The 23,083-nt window shown below is 35.6% G+C and overlaps 1 pseudogene; it reads right to left on the reverse strand.

The window, feature by feature from the left end:
* Nucleotides 1-832: 832 nt before the first annotated feature.
* LOC149190899 (RNA polymerase II C-terminal domain phosphatase-like 3) lies at nt 833-6,971 on the reverse strand (annotated as a pseudogene).
* Nucleotides 6,972-23,083: the final 16,112 nt, after the last annotated feature.

Raw genomic sequence — 23,083 nt, forward strand, 5'->3', positions numbered from 1 at the left:
TAGTATTCGTTCTGAAAAAATGAATCATGAAAAAATATATATTATTTCTATGGATAACAAAAGATATTATATAAGATATTACATTGGAAGTTTTTCATATCCTAATCGGGAAAATCATGACTGTGTACCACTATAAACGTAAATACAACATAAATTATTTTTAGCTAAAAATTGCAAAATGGTACTACTTTACTCGCCTACACTATGGTTGTGGACTATAACACAGTGAATCAAGATCCTCTAAATTCTTGTATCCATGAGTGAGTCATGCAGAAAGAGAGTTATAGTAGAATAAGTGACCATCATTGGTAATATTTACAAAACAAATTAAGATTATTAAACAAAAAAACAAGTTCCTTCCAACATAAGAGACTAGAACAAGTTGCTTGATGGACTTATTAGTCCAAAATGATGACTCATAAATGAGGACACGAGTTTGCATGGATAATATTTAGAGGTGGAGCATTGATGATGATTATCTTTTGAGTCAGTGTTTGAGTCTTAGACCACAAAACGTTCCACACAATTCAATCATACCACCTAATGTCCCTCAAGATTCTTTTAATCTCCTCATGACCTACAAAGAGTTTGTAGTTGTCCAATTGCTTGTCGTGAATTATCATGCTGAGTAACATTTCAGTTTGACAATTCAAGGTGATAGAGTGAAGGAAATGTAGCCTTATTATTTGAAACTTTCGTGGATCGGGAACCCATTTGAGGATACTTCCACTTATCTCCGAATCAAGCAAATATTTATGATCCCCGAGCTCCCTAGCTTCCAACTGTAGAATTTCCTTTTTGACATCAAGAAGAGGCGAATCTAAAAAAATTGCTACTCATTCCCACCTAACAAGGTGCATGTGTCTCGAGGAGGATGCCGCAAGGGCACCACCTGTGCAGTTGGGTAATCCCCTGCCGGGGTAATTGTTGGCGTGGAACCATAAAGGACCTGCAAACAAAACACATGATGATAAGAGTAGAGAACTAAACAACCACTTTAAGACTACCAACACGATGGTGAAGCCATGTATGACTCGAACCGTAAACTCAATAATAGCACAGAGAGAAATATATGTGGGCTAAAGAGGATTAATTGATGCCCACGACAAACCTAAGCTAATACCTGTCCAGACTTCCTAAAGCCCATAATTTTATGTGAAGTCGAAGCTACCAGAATTAAACAAGATTCAAATAGCAGAGATTGACTACGACCATGATATTTTTCAAAACGAAATAGAGATGGTACTAGGTTACCACACTCCACAAACTAGCACTAGGAAACTAAAGAAAATCCCGACAAAGTCAGAGGTATGAGGAGAGGGTAACTCTGCCACCAATTCAAAGGACGTACTAGTCCCCAAGTTGTGTAAAAAGAACACAAACTACATTGACATGTGATAAGAAAATAAAAACAACCCTCTAGAGCTATGGACCCCTGATTGTTAATGACCACAAGACACAATAATACCCAACAGTTAGAAAGACAACTACGCAACCCAACTATGACCAACCAAGGGAATAACAGAGAAAATAAACCTCCAGAGATTGTAACCCAATTATCTTCTAGCCACCATAGAAAGGATAAATCTTTAGCCTCAAATCCACCAGCAACAAAGCCACCACCTTTCTGTCACCCTTTAAGCAGAGTAGAGTATATATAATACATTACGAACATGATCAGATGAGTATGATGAGTGAGGTGAGCACCATAAAACCTCCATAACGAGCGTCAAGTGTACAGATTAAATTAGAACTCAACCATCCCAAGATGTTGCTACATGACGAGAACATAAATGAGATTTCCCTACCTCTCAAATAATTCCCCTTATGCAACCAATATTCCATGGGAGGGACAATCCATTTTTGAGCATACTGAAAGAAAATCCTTCCTAAAACCACCATTGTAAAAAAAACCCGATTGTCCCAGTCATTGACATTTAATTTGAATAGACTTAGGTAGGTGACCCAAGGCACATGATGCATGAAGTCGCCACGCATATGACATGTGAAGCCAAGCATAGAGCCTTACTCTATCATCGAGGGTCGCCACTCCTTTTCCCATAGGTGATATGTGCATGCAAATTATAGCTTTCGCACGGAAACCAACATTGGGGGAAGCATCATAATTGTTTTATGCCTCCTACCAGAATTTCATTGCCGTGAAATCACCCCATTGGGGAATATAGACAGTCCATCTCAGATTACCATGATATTTTCAGATAAGATTTATTTTCAAAAGTATTATCTCATTCGTCATATCAAAATTTTAAATAAATGAATACCATAATATATTTTCAATAGTGTAATTGTAGGCATTGATCAATTTACAATAACTCTTGATGATGATAATATCAATTATTGATTTTTTTTCATATGTGTAAAGGTTCACAATCCAAAATGCTTCATTGGTCATAGTTTTTAATGGCATAAATATCTAAATATAGTGGGGTGACTACAACTAACAAAGCAAGGTCATATATCAGTCGCTTCCTAGTTATTAGCATGAAGGTTCAAAGATACTTATGGTAATTTTATCCTAGTTGACTATGTTTCCTATGTTGTGGCAATTCCCCAATTGTCTTGTGATTATTATGGCTTCTAAGGAAACAATACAAATAAGTTATTCTAACATGCAACTTGTTTGTTAGTCTTAGTTGTGGAAGTGCAATTGGTTTTCTATGTGCCTCCTTTAACCTTTTGCAATGTCACCCTCTCCTCTTTGGAATATTGAATAATCTCTGTCTCCTCTTTGGCATATTGAATCATTCACTAGTACAAAATGGCTAATTAGTTACTAAAAAAAGACTAAAATTTGCATATAAACGATTATTTTTCAGTCGGTGACCAATAGTGGCTAATTTAGAATATCTTATAACGCGACTAACTTTTAGTCATATTTAGCTTAGTCATTAATTGGTTTAGTAGTATATTTAGTCATTAATTTTGTCATTAATTTAGTCATTGATTTAGCTATTAATTGTCACAATTAATGACCGAATACACAACAAAATATACTACTACATGATCACTTGAGAAAACCAATTAATGACCAAAGAAATATAACTAAATTTTGGTCATGTTATAAGTTACTGTAAATTAGTTATTAATAGTCATGTATATGCAAAAATTAGTCACCATTTGTAATCACAAAATTATCATTTACAGTAGTCATTTATCTTTTTTTTAATAGTTTCATATTCATCATATAAACGACTGATTTAGTAGTTTATATTCATTTCATTTAATTTTATTAATAATCATTATAAATGACTAATTTAGTCATTGTATAGTCATTTTATTTTTGTTCATCATTAGTCAATATAAACTACTAATTTAGTAGTTTTAGATTGATTTTATATAATCAATATAAATTATTAAGTATTATTTTGTGACTAAATTTAAAAAAAATGTCATACAATGTGCATGTTCATCTAATATGAAAATGAAAAATTACATGTGTTAATTACAACACTAAATGATATCAAGTACAACTATAAATAACTTCAACCACATAAATTATATTATATGAAATTTCAAGTATTACAATATGAGTTTCCAACTTAATATTGGTTGGACTAGAATTTACAAATGAAATATTGTTTCATCACTTCAAAACATTATCATTGCTTTTCCAAGGCATTGCAGATGAATTCACCAACCCTAAAGACTGACCATTAGTCTGTATGTGTGTGTCTCATGTAGGATATTAGCTTTGAGGGTATCACTAGACTGGTTCTCTTCTTTCTTTCTTTCTGTATTTCTCGCTCGAGTGTTATTAGTCTCCTCTTTCTTCAATTCCTACTTTGATATCGTGTGCAAGAAGGGTCATGCTCCTATTTTCTTCCATATTCCATAGCTGCAATTACCAAATAAGTAATAGCTTTGAAGTCAAATATTGAATGTGACTAATCTGATAGCATCCAATTACCAAAAGTTATCAACTCTTACAAGGAAACAAACCCATATTAAATAAGTAATATTTTTTAAGTCAAATACTCAATGTGACTACTTGATAGCTTCTAATTACCAAATATTTTGGATAGCTTGGATGAAATCCACATGAATGAAATTTATTTCCACTACAGCTCAGTTCATGTACACATTTACCACCTTTTCTAGCATGAAAAGCCACACCCTAACAGAATCCTCACTTACAGCTGCAAAATATTCTCCACTTGTATCTGAACAAACTGAGTGTACAAACTTTGTATGCCTCTAAAATAATAAATATATTAAAGATATCACTCATTTCTTTATCTAAATCTGATAAATGTTTATAGCCACTGAAAATATTTCTAGAAAATATTTTAAAAATTAGAAGATATGGACATCACATGTGGACGCTGTAGATACCTTAAGTATACCAATTTAAGAAAAACTAGAAGAATCAAACAACTCTAAAGCTTCATCCAATATTACTTAAAAGTCTAGTGTACATAACAAAAGAATGAATGTGAATGAAAGATAACACAAAACATACCTATAAAGAATACAAATTGTAGCTCCTCCTGGGAAGAGGAATTTCTCCCATTCTTTCCTCAACCAATGTTGATTTGGTTTTCCATTATTGATCCATTCATTGACCAATCTATAATGCTAAGTGATGAATGCACCCTCTAGATTCAATACAACTTTACACATATGCACACCATAAGTGTTTTGATACATTACCCCTATGATAATTAGCTACTAAAAACATGGGAGAGATGACACACTATCAAACTGAGTTAGTCTTGATGTTAGAGTAATGAATGACTCAATATTGAATGGTTGGAAAAATAAATTTGTATGATTTCAATATTTTTCTTACACACACCTTCGTTGTGTAAACTACAAAGTAAATATTTGAGTTTTCAAGTGCTCAATTGAATTAAGCCTGTAGATTCAAGTGATAATATTCAACACTAAAATATGTGTACATGAAATTTCAAAACAAAAATAAACACTAAAAGGCTGTAGAGATACACTATTATATCTGCCTGTCCTCAAATAGAATGTATGGAACCCAATTCATTTTTGTTTCCTTCATTGGTACTATTGTCTCACCTTCCATTTGAACAGACTTAATTCCAATTTTATCATAGGGTAGAAATGGGAATGTAACCTATTCAAATACATGTCATGCTTCTTTGAAAACAAATACTAATTTTAAACCCCCTTCCAGTGTATCTTACCAAATGTATCCACTTGATTTTCTTCTTTCATATTCGTTTACATCTTGAAAAATATCAGTTTCAAAAACCAAGACAACGCCAATATCTCTACATCCTAACAAACATCCATATTTTCCACAAACCATAGGAATTAACACTCTCTTACAAATAGACCACTAGTTTTAATACATATTTTTTCTTCTTTCCATTCTTGATGCACATATAGTGATCTTCTATTAGTCAGTAAACAAGCATGCACATTCAAATACCAACATTACCTGGTAAATGATTTTTCATTTCTAATGTTAGTATTCTTTACAAAAGGTAAAATGCATACCTTGTCAGTACTAGGGGCAAGGGCTACAACATGATACACTTTTCCATCAATTTGTGTTGTGCATAATGCACCAAATTGTTCATCCATATGCCACAAAGGGTGAAGATGTGGCTATGCTTCTCTAAATGGAAAAACCCTATTGAAAACCACTTTACAATTTTTTAAAACTTTTTGTTGTTCAACTACAACAAATTACAAGACATCCACTTCATGCAACTTTTATTTGAGAAAAAATTGTTGTGAATTATCTCAATCACCTATGTTTGAATTAAAGGTACATGTGTTAGAAATGCAACAATACAATGTCAAAGTCAAGAAATATCTCTAAATTTTGTGTCGCGAACACAAAATGTGTTATATTTTTATTTTTAGCATCTCACCGCTAAAGAAGATGTCAATGTTCCATCCTCTGGCTTCTCATCGAAGTATACTTCTAACAATGACAACCCTAGAAATCCAAATTGGCACCTACCACAGGGAAAATGCATGTATATATGAATTGGAGTCTCTTAGTTTTAGAAATAGTAACATATATCTTTAACCACCACTTTTGAAAGAAAAAAATTAACAACTATAAGGTCTTGATTGGATACTAAAAAATAATTGAAATGAACTTACCTTTCGACCACAATTAAATTATATCTATGATGAGGCAAAAATCATTGATAATTACTACTCCATATTCCATTCCAAAAACGCCATCTAGATATTTACTTTTAGGTAGCCTATCATCTCCATCTAGATCAGCCTCATCACCCTTCAAAATAACACGTCATGCAAATAAAGTTCTTGTGGGATCAAGTACTTTGGCCATCTCTATGGCATAAAATTTATTGCCCATTGTCTAAACATGTTGTTCATACAACATTCTTTCCTGGAACATAAATTATCAAAGAATGAATTAGATGAAATAAAGAATAGATCCATCTATTGGCATGCATAGAAGTTTCCAATTCCACATTGTAAATCAAATGATGCATGTAAGAACTACAGTTTGAAAAGATATTAATAGTTCAATCCAAATTATAGTAACCTTGTCCAAAACATTTCAGATGTTAGGCCACAATTTAGTCCACATTCCCATATAAGGAAAGCAAAAAATCTAATGTTAAGGTTTCTCTTGGTCTTGCTCCTCCTCCTTGGAATTTCCTCGCGCACATGATCTATTTCAATAAATTGTTGGACAAAAAAAATAACAAATCAGCAACATTTATATACCCATATTACCATGAATCAATTCATTTGCTTCACATCTCTCTTTTCCTAGGAATCGCCGGAATTATAACAAGATGGTTTATATTTAATGAAACCTTAGCTAAATTTAGTAGTGTCTGATCATGGCCCAAAACAAGGCAACGTTTCTTGGCACTAAATATCTTATTTCTTTTTGTCAATTTTCCATGTTGTTCCTGTTGGATTGCAACTCATTTCTCTTCACTTAGCCCTTCCAAGAGATGATCCACATCAACCCAAGGATTCAAATTTTTTTGTGTGAAGTGGTATTTTCATTTGAAAAAACTCTATGAGGGGTATAACCTTGCTAGAATACTTTGGAAGTGTTATGTCTTGTGTAGTATCTTCTTTTCAAAATTTAGAAGATTCAATGAATTCTTGATCCATGTCAATGGGGTCAATTTCTCTAATTGATTGCCCAAAAAACATCTGTGATGATAGAACTCATAATGTTTTCATGTTAGAATTTTTTAGCATTTCAGCAATTCTTGCAAGATTTTCCATGAAATTATGTTCAATATTAGCCAAATAAGGAACTTGTTACAAATTTGGACCCAGATTTGTAGTTGCTGGTCCTAAAGCCATGCGTATCTACCTTCTCACTAGGATAAAAAGTTTACCTCTCCCACTCAAGTTCACATTATCATTACTCGAATTCATTTGATTAATATGACAAGGATCATGAGGTTTCATTTGAGGCTTCCAAGAGTCTCCAACTTGCCCAAACAACAAATAAAATAAATGATGAATAATTCATCCGAAGGAATATTAGAAAAAAATAGAATATATAGTTAAACGATGCAACAAGTTACATTTGAAATGCCTTAGAATTGAATTCAAGGGTTTCTCTTCCAACACAGAGAAACAATGATCCAACTTCCAAGTCATATTTTCTAAGACCACCAATTAATCCAATACAAATCACGAAAGCCACATGCCTTGGGTCACTTACTTCAACCCACATATATGGAATGAAATGAAAACAAAATAAATATATTTTCCATTGTTACATCTCTCAAATAGTCATTACACACAGGATACAACTCAATTAATGATGTTGAATCACCAACATGTCTTACTATGGAAGTTCCCTGAGTGTCAGGTTTGGATGAAATTGCTAGTGCTAGCAATGTCTTTTTATGTTGTACATTTGAATTCTTTCCCAGATGTAGAAACAAATTCTGTACTAGGACCTTACTAGGGAGGATTTGTCTGTTGACATTGATAAGGATTTTGTGCAAGCTATGCTGACAAACTTCTATTGTTCTTGCTTAATGAGGTGTATAAGCATAGTTGGGTTTACCATTATATTAATAAATAAATAAGGTCTATTTTGTTTCTCTTCTCCCTTCTTCACTGACAGATGGAATCCTTTGATTTAAATTGATATTTGTACTCTTTGGTTGAATTTGATTGGCTTCAAAAACAGGGTCTAGTGAAGTACTTTCCTGATAGAATCATTCAGTTTTTTGTCTTTTGTTTCTATTTTCAATAGTGACATTTTGTGTGTGTAGAAAAAATACTATTACTATAACTTCTCAAATTAGTGAACCTTGATTGGTCTCCATTGTTGTCTATTTCCATTTCTGATTTATGATCCCAGGTAGTAGGCGTTGGAATAATGGTATTATGTTCAAGCCAACCACCACATTTAGATGTCATAACTAAATGGGCCATGGATAAACAAGTGTGTTCCTAGCATGGTGTAAATAGAGTAGTCACACATCTGGGGGTTTCATACATCCTTCGTAAATAGTTTGAGTAGCAACATGGCCAATGTATCACCTAGCAGGATCTACTAGCGAAGGACAAGGGACCACAGATGGAGACCAACTTCGATAAAGAAGAGATCATCATGTAACCCCAGTAGGGAACTTCCACACCATGGGTCCAAATAGTGGAGTTGCCCATCACCCCTGATGAAGCCACCTTCATTAGCAATTATTTGAAACACATGTTGAAAAGGGTACTACCAGGTGAGAGTCCTCTCAAGAAGCTGCAGATGGTGAAGCCACTCTCCCAGAAGGCTTATTCTCTTCTAGTAAAGGATACTTTGCCACCAGAATAAACAAAATAAAAAATTCCAGTTGCAATGCCCTTGGTGACACAAGTCTAGTGGTCTTTCCACCTCCATGGAGACACCTTGCACGCCCACCTGACAGAGTTGCCTACTAAGACTCTATCCTCGGTTGATGGAACACTGCCAGAGCTTGGATTTCTAGAAACCATAGGGGCACATATTCCCCTCGCACATATAGAGGATGACCCCAGAAAACAAATCTTGCGTACAATAATTGAGTAGGAGGGCTAGCAGTATATAGGAACTTCAACATGTTAGGGGGATTATTTCTTGTAGCATCACCAATAGTCACTTGGAAGGATGGACATGGACTTAACTGAAGAACAAGAATGCACACAAGAAACAGACCCTATACATGAGCAACAACAACTAAGATAAATTCAGACCCATGAGCTATGCTTTTTAGGCCCCACTTCCCCTCTGAAGTAGTTTTTAGCCATGGCACATATTCAACTAGTGGTCAATGATCCAAAATACCAGCTAAGAATCCTATGGGTTCGCTAGGAACTGGATATGTCCCCATAACTTATTGAAGAAACATGGAAGTCATCTAATAGTACATAAAATCCCAATTACAGTCTCCTTTTCTATTCGAGCAATCATTCACAAGTTGCATTCCACTGAACTAGAATGCCCCTAAAGGCATGCAACAAAGAAAATTCGCCCTAAATGTTATGCCTTCAGCTGACTTGATGTATCTCATCAAAGTGAGCACAGAAGAGGCTCTAGTGAGGATGGACCAAACAGAGCAGTGTATCACAGATCTACAACAAGTAAATAAAGATCTCAATATGTAGTTCACAGTGGTCACAACAGATCAAGATTCACAATTTCAAATGCGACAATAGGTGGAAGTAGAGTTGGAGGCAGTGAGGGGATGATTAGAGTATATGTGGTCAGATTTGTGGGTAACCAGTCTAGAATTTACACCTTATTTCTCCAAAATGGAACAATTTGCTACCCTCTACTATGCATGGGGCTCTATGAAGAACCACACGGAAGAATACACAGAGAAGGAGCAACATATTCAACAAACCATGCCAAGGATCACTCAATGCTTAGAGGAATGTGTCATGCTCTAGTAGCAGTTAACATAAGTAGCCACTAGTAGGATTAATAAAATCCTACAATCGTCCCTTCGGAAGTGTTGCCTTGTGTAGTATCTTCTTTTTTAAATTTAGAAGATTCAATGAATTCTTGATCCATGTCAATGTGGTCAATTTCTCTAATTGATTTCCCAACAAAAATATGTGATGATAGAAATCATGATGTTTTCATGTTAAAAAACTTTATCATTTCAGCGATTCTTGCGAGCTTTTCCATGAATAGGGAACCTGTTACAAATTTGGACCCAGATTTTTAGTTGTTGGTCCTAAAGCCATATGTATCTCCCTGCTCACTGGGATAAAAATTTTACCTATCCCACTCAAGTTCACATTATCATTACCTGAATTCATGTGAAGAATATGACAGGGATCATGAGGTTTAATATGAGGCTTCCTAGAGTCTCCAACCTGCCCCAGCAACAAATAACATAAATGATGAATATTTCATTCAAGGGAATATTGGAAAAAAATAGAATATATAGTTAAATGATGCAACAACTTACATTTGAAATGGATTAGAATTTAAGTCACGAGTTTCTCTTCCAACATAGAGAAACAATAATCCAACTTCCAAGTCATATTTTCAAACACCACCAATTAATCCAATACAAATCACAAAAGCCACATGCCTTGGGTCACTTACTTCAACCCACATATAGAGAATGAAATGAAAAAAAAAAATAAAAGAAAATATATTTTCAACTGTTACATCTCTCAAACAATCATTACGCATAAAATTCAACTCAATTAACTTTGTTGAATCACCAACATCTTACTATGGAAGTTCATTGAGTGTCAGGTTTGGAAGAAATTGCTAGTGCTTGCAATGTATTTTTATCTTGTACATTTGAATTATTTAGTGTGCTTTGGTCAAATGTTATTTCTTTCCCAAATGTTGAAAGAGATTCCCTAATAGGCCCTTACTAGGGAGGATTTTTGTATTCACATTGATCAAGATTTTGTACAGCAATTGTTGACAACCTTCTATTGCTCTTTGTTAATGAGGTGTATAAGCATAGTTGGGTTTACCATAATATCAATAAATAAAAAAGGTCTATTTTATTTCTCTTCTCTCTTCGTCACCTATAGATGGAATCCTTGGATTTAAATTGATATATGTACTATTTGGTTGAATTTGATTGGCTTCAAAAACAAGGTCCACTGAAGTACTTTCCTGATAGAATCATTTAGTTTTTTGTCTTTTTTTTCTACTTTCAATAGTGACATTTTGTGTGTTTGTAGCAAAAATACTATTACTAAAACTTGTCAAATTAGTGGACCTTGATACGGCTCCATTGTTGTCTATTTCCATTTTTTATTTCTGATCCCAGTTAGTAGGTGCAGGAATAATGGTATTTTGTTCAAGCCAACCACCACATCTAGATGTCACAACTGAACATGCCATGGATAAATAAGTATGCTCCTGGATTGATATAAATAGAGTAGTCACACAGCCAGGGGTTTCATACATCATTCCTGAACTCTTTGATTAGCAACGTGGCCAATGTATAACCTACCAAGACCTACTAGCAAAGGACAAGGGACCACATATAGAAACCAACTTCGATGAAGAAGAGATCATCATGTAACCCCAGTAGGGAACTTCCACACTACGGGTCCAAACAGTGGAGCTGCCCATCACCCCTGATGAAGCCACCTTCATTGGAAAATATTTGAAACACATGTTGAAAAGGCTACTGCTAGGTGAGAGCCCTCTCAAGAAGTTGCAGATGGTGAAGCTACTCTCCAACAAGACTTATTCTCTTCCAGTAAAGGATACTTTGCCACCAAAATAGACAAAATAAACAATTCCAATCATAGTGCTCTTGGTGAAACAAGTCCAGCGGTCTTTCCACCTCCATGGAGACAACTTTTATGCCCACTTGACAAAGTTGCTTGCTAAGACTCTATCCTCGGTCTATGAAATATTGTGAGCATTTGGATTTATGGAAACCACAGGGGAAAATATTGCCCTCGTGCAGATAAAGGATGATCCCAACAAACAAATCTTACATACTATAATCGAGCAGTAAGGCCTGTAGTTTATAGGAACTTCAACATGCTAGGGGGAGGATTTCTCGCAGCATCACTAATCGTCACCCGCAAGGATGGACGGGGAATTAACTGAAGAACAAGCATACACACAAGAAAAAAACCCTATACATGAGCAACAACAACTAAGATAAATGAAGATGCATGAGCTATGATTTTTAAGCCTCACTTCCCCTTTGAAGTAATTTTTAGCCATGGCAGATGTTCAACTACTGGAAGATGATCCAAAATACCGGCTAAAAATCCTATGGGTTCACTGGGAACTGGATCTCTCCCCATACCTTATTGAAGAAACATATAAGTCATCTAATAATATAGTAATGTCCAATTAGAGTCTCCTTTGTGATCCTAGCAATCATTCACAAGTGGAATTCCACTGAACTGCAATGCCCTTGAAGGAATGCAGCAAGGGCAAGTCACCCTGAATGTTATGCCTTCAGCTGACTTGATGTGTTTCATTAGAGTGAGCACAAAAGAGGCTTTGGTGAGGATGGACCAGACAGAGAAGACTATCACGAAGCTATAATAAGTAAATAAATATCTCAATATGCAACTCACTCTGGTCACAACAGATCGAGATTCACAATTTCAGATGCGACAGTAGGTGGAAGTAGAGTTGGAGGCAATCAGGTGATGATTAGAGCATATGTTGTCATAGTTGTGGGTAACCAATTTGGAATTTACACCTTACTTCTCCCAAGCGGAATAGGTCAATACCCTCAATGGAAAGGATCCCTCAATGCTCAGAGGAATGTTCCATGCTCCAGTAGCAGTTAGCACAAGCAGCCACAAGTAGGATTAATATAATCCTATCGTTGTCCCTTTGGAAATGCTATGTCTTGTGTAGTATCTTCTTTTCGAAGTTTAGAAGATTCAATGAATTCTTGATCCATGTCAATGTGGTCAATTTCTCTAATTGATTTCCCAACAAACATCTGTGAAGATATAAATCATAATGTTTTCATGTTATAATTTTTTAACATTTCAACAATTCTTGCAAGCTTTTCTGTCAAATTTTGTTCAATATTAGGCAAATAAGGAACCTGTTACAAATTTGGACCTAGATTTGTAGTTGTTGGTCCTAAAGCCATGTGTATCTCCCTACTCACTAGGATAAAATGTTTACCTGTCCCACTCAAGTTCACATTTCATTACCTGAATTCATGTGAAGAATATGATAGGGATCATGAGGTTTCATCTGAGGCTTCCCAAGGTCTCCAACCAGCCCAACCAACAAATAACATAAATGATGAATAATTCATCCAAGGGAATATTGCAAAAAAATAGAATATATAGTTAAATGATGTAAAAACTTACATTTTAAATGACTTAGAATTGAACTCACAAGTTTATCTTCCAACACAAAGAAACAATGATCCAACTTCCAAGTCATATTTTCAAAGACCACCAATTAATCCAATACAAATCACCAAAGCCACATGCCTTGGGTAACTTACTACAACCCACACATACAGAATGAAATGAAAACATAATAAAAGAAAAATATATTTTCAACTGTTACATCTGTCAAATAATAATTACACACAAGATACAACTCAATTAACTTTGTTGAATCACCAACATGTCTTACTGTAGAAGTTCCTTGAGTGTCAGGTTTGGAAGAAATTGCTAGTGCTTGTAATGTCTTTTTATGTTGTAATTTGAATTCTTTAGTGTGCTTCGGTCAAATGTTATTGCTTTCCAAGAAGTAGAAACAAATTCTCTACTAGGACCTTACTAGGGAAGATTTGTCTGTTGACATTGATCGAGATTTTGTGCAGCCTGTGATGACAACCTTTTATTGTTCATGCTTAATGAGGTGTATACGCATAGTTGGTTTTACCATTATATCAATAAATATGAAAGATATATTTTATTTCTCTTCTATCTTCCTCACCTATAGATGGAATCCTTGATTTAAACTGATACCTATACTATTTGGTTGAATTTGACTGGCTTCAAAAACAAGGTCCACTGAAGTACTTTCCTGATAGAATCATTTAGTTTTTCATCTTTTGTTTCTATTTTCGATAGTGAATTTTTTTATATGTGCAACAAAAATAATATTACTATAACTTGTCAATTAGTGGACCTTGATAGGGCTCCATTGCTGTCTATTTCCATTTCCGATTTCTATTCCCAATTAGTAGGTGCTAGAATAATGATCTTATGTTCAAGCCAACCACCACATCTAGATGTCACAACTACAGGACATGGATAAACAAGTATGCTCCTGGCTTCATATGAATAGAGTAGTCACATAGCTCGGGGTTTCATATATCCTTCCTAAAGCGTTTGAGTAGCAACGTGGACAATGTATCACCTAGCAGGACCCACTGGCGAAGGACAAGAGACCACAGATGGAGACCAAATTCGATCAAGAGATCATCATGTAACCCCAATAGGGAAATTCCACACAACGGGTCCAAATAGTGGATCTACCCATCAACCCTGATGAAGCCACCTTCATTGGTAAATATTTGAAACACATGTTGAAAAGGATACTGCCAGGTGAGAGCCCTCTCAAGAAGCTGTAGATGGTGAAGCCACTCTCCAGCAAGACTTATCATCTTCCCATAAAGGATACTCTACCACCACAGTACACAGAATAAACAATTCTAGTCGCAGTGCCCTTGGGGACACAAGTATAACAATCTTTACACCTCCATTGAGACACCTTCTAGGCCCACTTTACAGAGCTACCTACTAAGACTCTATCCTTGGTTGATGAAACATTGTGAACATTTGGATTTCTAGAAACCATAGGGACACATATTCCCCTTGTGGATATAGAGGATGACCCCAACAAAAAATATTGTGTACTATAATCGAGCAGGAGGGACAACAATTTATATGAAATTCAACATGTTAGTGGGAGGAATTCTCTCAACATCACAAATCGTCACCCGCGAGGATGGATGGGGACTTAACTGAAGAACAAGCATACACACAAGAAACAGACCCTATACATGAGCAACAATAGCTAGGATAAATGCAGATGCATGAGCTACGCTTTTTAGGCACCACTTCCCCTCTGAAATAGTTGTTAGCCATGGCACATATTTCGCTGCTGGCGGGTGATCCAAAATACCGGATAAGAATCCTATGGGTTTGCTAGGAACTAGATATATCTCCATACCTTATTGAAGAAACATTGAAGTCATCTAATAGTACAGAAAATCCTAATTAGAGTCTCCTTTGTGATTCGAGCAACCATTCACAAGTGGCATTCCACTGAACTAGAATGTCCCTGAAGGCATGCAACAAGGACAACTCACCCTGCATGTTATGCCTTCAGTTGACTTGATGTGTGTCATCAGAGTGAGCATAGAAGACACTCCGGTGAGGATGGACCAGACAAGGCAGTCCATCATGGAGCTACAACAAGTAAATAAATATCTTAATATGGATCTGAAAATGGTCATAGCAGATCGATATTCACAATTTCGGATGTGACAGTAGGTGGAAGTAGAGCTTGAGGCAGTCAGGGGATTATTAGAGCATATGTGGTCAGAGTTGTGGGTAACCAATCTGGAATTTAAACCTTATTTCTCTCCTGCGAACAATTCGATACCCTCTACTACTAATGGGGCTATATGAAGCAACACATGAAAGAATGCACAGAGAAGGAGCAACATATTCAACAAACCATGCAAAGGATCACTCAATGCTTAGAGGAATGTGCCATTCTCCGGTTACAGTTAGCACAAGTAGCCACAAGTAGGAGTAATATAATCCTATCATTGTCCCATTGTCAGATTATAGAATTGGTCCACCATATCATTGTCTAAATCAATTTACACCTATTCAATGAATCTATATCCCTATGAGGGGTCCAAGGGTTGGACTACCTTCTTTTCAGGTTTCTTAAAAGAAATCATCCACTATTTTAGATTCAGAATAGCATCATTTTCAAAATACCAATCAATCCCTAGCAATACATGATAGAGGTCCCTAGCAATACATGATATCAATTACTTTGAAATCCACATAGGTCTTCACTCCATCTAGATTCACTTCCATATGTTCCAGCCCATCGAACGAGAACTTCCTTGAGTAGTTCGTTAGATGTAGCTGAATCAATGAGTATACAAGCCTCAAATTCCTTATGAATTCCCATGATTTATTATTTTTTTATTTCTCTTTTTCATGTTCATATCTAATCCCATATCTAGCATAACCTCTTGATTTTTGTATCCACCTATCAGAGCAGTGAGGCATAACACCTTTCCAAATATATTCTTTTGAACCCAGTACAGAGGTAATTCATCATCTTAAATGGATGGATTAAATATGTGTGAGCAAAGACATTCACTTTATTGTTGAGTTATAATCCTCCAATATTATGAGGAAATTATTCAACCAACCTTGCACATCGTCCTATGTGGGGTGCAAAGGGGTATTATGGCACCTGCTCAGTAACCTTCCCATTGGTATTTGCGACACTAGAAGAGTCCCAATTCCCATATCTCATGCCAAGATAGTGTCCTTGATCAAATTCATTCCATATTTGTAGTAATCCTTCCATTGAAATACACCAAATGCAACAACATCCAACTGAGATTTTTGGATCTGTTCAAGAACCACATTGCCCACATATACACCCATTTTAGCACACCCTCTGGCAACACTTTTGGTGAGGCCTTGAATACAATAGCTCACTCTACTACCATGTTGTGGCTACATTCTATAAATAAATAAAGAACAAACTCTTGGATACTTAATCAAGAGACCAAATTCACAAGGTACCCACTATAATTTGTTTTGTCATTGTCCCCATATGTTGTATTTCAAAAGTCTAGGTGCATTATAAAGCACCTTAAAAATAGAGACACACATTAGGTGCCTAAAGATGATATGACACTAAATCAGTCCATGAATCCAAGTTGTATAATAGCCTTGCTACAGTGTATCAACACCAAGACAGAATGAAACTCAGAACCGACCAACCTCATTCTAATAGCACGTTGAAAATTGAACAGACCCAGAAAGAAACCCAGAACCTATCCCAGGTCAATGAGTTGGTATACCTCTAAGTCATATGCCATTTATGATGGGATTCTCTAAAATGATGGGTTTCTTTCAATTTATTATATGCATTTTGTTTTGAGAAGTGTAGCTTGCTCTCTCTAATGAGGAATAGGACCAATCAATTTCCAAAGCTCCACAATTTCACTATGGTGATCAGTATGATTCCTAAGTTGTTTAGAATTATGGGAATCTTGCATAAGATCATCATCTGCCTTGTGCTTCCTATCAAAAAATATTCCTACAACATGTTCCTTGTGATAACATTAGAATCAACAGGGCAAGGATTTCAACAACCTTTCACCTAGGATCTCTATTCTTTGGTTGGATTTTCCGAGAAGACCTAGTCATTAGATTTATTAACTTCCCTGTCTCAACTGAACCCTTAATACTATGGATAACTGGTACTTCTAGCTCCTCTGAAGAATTGGTTTGAATATTTAACCCCACAACATTGGATTCCATGTATGAGTTTAATTGTGGAATTCTGGAATCTACTGTTCATACATTCATTGATCAAGCTAAATAAACAAACACAAAGTTCAGACATACAAAATATTTTGCACAACAAAACCATTGGCAAGGACCATATATTTTCACTTAAGTTCGAGCTTTATTTAACACTTATATCTTACAATGGCTTCATATTATCTAATTTCATATGGTACATTAGGATCCTTCCTGATACAAAACAATTATAGCACCCAAAATTCCATAGTTCCAACCAGATACTGGAACAAGGACAAATTTAGAAGAAGAACAAGTGCGCCAAAAGAGTATTTTGTTTATAACATCCAATGACCCATCCAATTAAAAATGGCTAATTAGTAGATCTCGAACAATGCTTGTACCATACTCAGAATTGTCATTGTTGCTAATTGCAATTGGAGATTCATGTATACTAGATTTCTTGCTTTTGGTGGCTCCTACTCGGATAGTATCCTTAGATGAGTTTGACATGATGATCATATGAGGCTGGAAGCTACTTGGTCTAATTTTTTTTAATCCTAAAATCAACAGAGCAGAAATTTCATTATTTATCAATTTTTATTGAAGCTTCTGCATATAATAGATGTTCTCACAATTGCAACACAAACATGTTCCATCAGTATGAATTATCAAATTTTGTAGGCCAAATTGCAAGGTAGATTGCATTCATTTTAGGCAAAAGAAGAATATGACATTAAGTTCCATGCTAGGACAAATTATGTAGACAAGGTTGTTGAGTCAATACTTACCATGTGTTTCAAAGCCATAGCAAAGGTTGAATTTGAGAGTGTCCTCCCAAAGACAGTGCTCTCTTGAGATGACATTGAATTCACTCTATTAGGGTTGTAAGGTGGCATTGAAAAATGAGTTGATTACTTTACTATACCTTGAGAGAGAGATCTCATTTCATCTATACATTTATCTACCATCTTGCTGCCAAGTGAAATGGGCATTGTCACGCTGTGAATGCCATTACCATGTATTTTGGTATTCTACAAACTAGACCTATCACCACTAAGGTTGTCATATCAAACTCTCTCTTGCTCTGTTCACTAACCATGAATGTCTTCTTAGACTCTTTACAGTAGGAGCTTTAGTTGTACATCACACAAAGTTGGGGCCTATAGGTCTACACATATTAGCTAAAGTTGTATTTTCTAGCATTGTGGTTCTTAAATTTGGACGTGTTCCACCTGAAAAAGTAGGCATTAAAGAAGGCTTCAAAGGATTTGCTTTCACTTTGAGAGAAGTTCCTTGTGGAATTACTGAATTTCTAGATGACATGATGCTAGCTTTTCTCACAGAAGAAGGCTTTGGCAGAGGAACTAAATTATTCTGACTTAGTTTTGTCATGGAAGATTGAAACAATGGTTTCGATAACTGCATGTATGACCTTGGTTAGGACTTTGATACGGACAATACTACCTTTGAAGATGTGTTAGAAGACCTTGAAGAAGCTACAGAGCTTAGTGTTGTCACTGAAATTTTCTATGCTTTTGGCTTTGATCCAAACACAATTGACCTTGACGAGTGGATTGAAGACCTTGAAGAAGCTTTATATTTGGTTTTTATCTCTCAAGGTTTTCGTGTGGTTGTGTTTCTTAAACCATCATTACCATAGGATGTCTTTTATGCATATATTCTTGACCTTGATGAGGGGATGGAAGACCTTTAAGAGGCTACAGCTTTTGGTGACATCACTGATGGTTTCTCTATTATTGTGTTTGTTAAATTTTTTATCCTAGAGGAGGGTGGTATCCAATGTGAATTTGAAACCCCCCTCACAGACATCCCAAAACCTGGAACAACATATTATATGTTAAAATATTACTGTTTTGGTGTGGCTCATTGTTGTTTCTCCAAATGTCAAGAGAGTGACAACAGAGTGTCCATAATGAGCTATCATCATTCCCTTCACAGGTCTGTAATCATCAAGAATTGAGTTTATTCATATTGTTGTCTCCCAATAAACAAAATCACGCCTAGTAGATCGAATTTGTGTGAGATGAGAATCTTCCATATCGACAAGAAGCCCAGTTCTTTGACTACAATAGCCAAAGAGAACATGTCTGATAATCTTAGTAGGGCCATCACTTCTAGCCTTTAAGGTTGATGGATCTACACAAATCTTAAAAACAAAGCCCTGAACCAAACACAAGATTTCATGACTTGAACACCACAAAACTTATTTATTCAAACCAGAAATGAAGTAGAAATATAGCTTCTAAATTCATAAAAGTGTGGATTCTGTACTTTATCATGAATTAAGTATGAATGTAGGCTTTCAGGTAATTGGGTAATGAAAAACTAATAAAATTGAACACTGCGAAAACTAAAATTTGGCAATAGGTAGTGTGTAATTTCATAAAAACTAACAAACACATTCTAGATATCCTAAACATATAGGAAATATTAAACACATGATCCATCAAGTTCTACTTTGGCCAGGTTACAAAAATAATCATTCCTATAAAAGACCAACAAGAAACATAGGTTTTAGCACCTATCTAAGAGTTGTCAATTAAATAAATAGATCATAACCTAAAATTAAAAAAAATCATCTCAAATATGGCCTGATTGAAAAAACTAAATCTATTAAAATATGATAAAATATAAAATTACCCAGAGGACCACAAATAACAATACAGTAGAGAAAAAGAATAGTATCTCAACAACTATAATTGCAAGGCATAAATTAGTATCATATAGTCCAATTGCAGCACTAAAAGCAAATTCAAAATAACATAAAAGCAGAGACAACATTGTATTATACAAGTAATCATTGTTAATGGAAAGATGCAACACGGATTGGCAGAATCATGTCTTTATCAGTGAAATTTCATCAAATCGTTGAACAATTTGATGTTGACAATCAAATGTAATCTGTATTCTGTGACCCGGGGGCATATGTACACTAATCATTTGTATTTTTCAGTGCTGAGGTAGATCTAGAATGTCTAGGACGCATATGACTAGTGCCCGTATGATCTACATTATGATTTTACCACTATGGTAGCAGGTTTCGCGTTGTTTTCAAGCTACACTGAGCTGGTAATTAATTCACTTCAGACTACTGTGATTTTGGGTAAAATCAGGGCCTAATTCAATCACCAGCTATAAAATAACACTGTTAGTTAGTGCCATGGTTTGGTAACTTGAACAAGACGACATTTTTGCAAACTCCCCAAGCTTTCCCAAGCTGCGAATAGCTCAGAAATCCATGTTCGCATTACTGTCATTTTGAATATGCTCAGGAGCATATTGGGCAGTTGGGTTACCTATAATTTGCATTAGACATTCCAACAAGATTCCAATTTTGATCAGACTTGGAGGAGGTCCCCTCTTTGTTAACATTTTGATTTTGATTTTTTGAGCTGTAAAGCTAGGACTCAAACATCTATATGTTTATTAGGTACCCAGTTTCTCATTTTTACTTGGGAGGTCTATGTTTACCATCAACACTGCCATATTACGAAAAATTACCATAGCATTGTGTTGCATGTAGGAATTTCCAGCTGAAATGTTGCATTGGGATGAATGAAACAGTGGAAGGATGTCTTTCTAGTGCTCCAAAGCTCAACCTCATGGCCACATTGTTAGAACTGCCCAATTATTCATGTATGACTACATAGTTTATTTCATGAGATTTTGATATCGATAACCCAACGTAATTTTCCTAACAAACATATCAGACTTCCTCGGACATCTCATTCACATAGAGCTCGAAGCAATATAATAGTCGCATAGGTTCTGAGGGATTGTCACAGTGTTGATGAGAACAAATCGTTTTTTTGTCTGGAGGGTTTGTGGCTTTGGATTGATCCCTTAAACGTTTCTTTTCCAAAATTTGAAGCAGGATGTTTAGGGTAGCGAAATGGAGGGTTGAAAGGAACAAGACCAAAGCTGAGTTCAAACTCCAGTTCCACAACAGAGATATCACAATTTGTGTATATCCTTGATATCATTAGAGACAGGTAAAATCGTAAGCAATACAAGAAGAGCTTCCATTAGTAATGGAACTTGTCAATGGGTTGATGCAATTTTTGTAACTACAATACTTGAGCAAGAGGCAAAAATTGGAAATTATCATGAAAAAATGTACAACCTTGTTGTATCAATGGGCTTTTCTCAATTTGGTTTCCTTGGTGAAACAACCATCAACCTCGCAGATTATGTAGGAGCCATCACTCCATTATCTATTTCTCTGTCCCTCAAAAGGCGCACCACTAGTACTATTTTACGTGTTAGGATTCAGCGGATCAGTGAAAAAAATGGATGCAGAGATTTTGAGCAAGAAAATGATGTCTTGAAAAGAGAGCATCAAAACATGGATAATGAAGTTGTTGCTAATGACCTTGATGAAAGTGATATATTTTTTGAAGCAACAACAAATTGCCATGGCAGCGAAGGAAAATCCTCTACAACCTCGAGAGTACGCTTCAGCTCCAATTCTCATGAACTTGCATCAACACCTGTTGAAGTCAATGGAAAGTATAGAGGACATACTGTGTTGGCATTATGATACATATGTTGTACTTGATGGAAACCCACTCATCTCAGATGATAAATTATAGTGCAGAAAAGTTCACGCACTTTTATGTAGAGAAAAGTTTATTTCATGTAGAGAAAAGTTCATGCACTTTCATGCAGAGAAAAGTCCCTTTCATGAAGAGAAAAGTTCACGCACTTATATGCAGAGAAAAGTTTATTTCATGTAGAGAAAAGTTCACGCACTTTTATGCAGAGAAAAGTTTATTTCATGTAGAGAAAAGTTCACGCACTTTTATGCAGACAAAAGTTTATGTCATTGAGAGAAAAGTTCACGCACTTTCATGGTTGGTTCATGGTATTAGTCTGACATTTTTTGATCCTATGGTTTTGGCTCGTGGTATTGCATCCAAAAGTGTTGATCTCACGCACTTTCATGGTTGGTTCATGGTATTAGTCCAACAGTTTTTTGATCCTATGGTTTTGGACCGTGGTATTGTGGAAGGCCTAAGACTATAAAAGAGGAAGGAGATCATTTGGCAAAGTATCATCGAATAAATTGAATATCTAATAAGTGCTAGATCTGAAATATTCGTGATTGGGTTATGGTGCAGATCTGGATCTGAATGAAGGAGGAACCTTAGCGCATAAAGAAGGATAAGTTCTATTGATGGGTCATAATCTTTATGCTTGAATAATAGTATCTTTGCATGATTTTGATCTGTTATATGAGGCGCATGCTTGATCTATAAATCTGACAATCTGGGTTAATTAGTGTCTGAATATTTGAAAGAAGGAATTATCCTTTATAGATCTGCACGCAGGTTTCAGGTTGTTGAAGTAGCGTATATCTTTAAATTATGATCTAGCTGCCTCTGTCTATTGCTGGAGTATTCTGGGTTCAGAATTTGGTGTGTGGTTACTGTTACTGTGTTCTGGGTACAGTTGTCAGAGAAGTGTTTACTTGATTCAGTGCTAATTGGGAAAAGGATATTGTTTGATGCAGATATACTTGATGATTGATTGATGTTCATGGATCCAGTCTGAAAATTTATGAAACGTGGTCCCTGGAAGAAAGAGAAGGTTGTAGCCTTCAGTAGGCCAGCACCTACGTACT

This window comes from Pinus tabuliformis, chromosome 3_1 (assembly GCF_031772625.1).
Source record: "Pinus tabuliformis cultivar Carrire ecotype Pingquan chromosome 3_1, CPIR1, whole genome shotgun sequence".
In the NCBI taxonomy this organism is placed as follows: Eukaryota; Viridiplantae; Streptophyta; class Pinopsida; order Pinales; family Pinaceae; genus Pinus; species Pinus tabuliformis.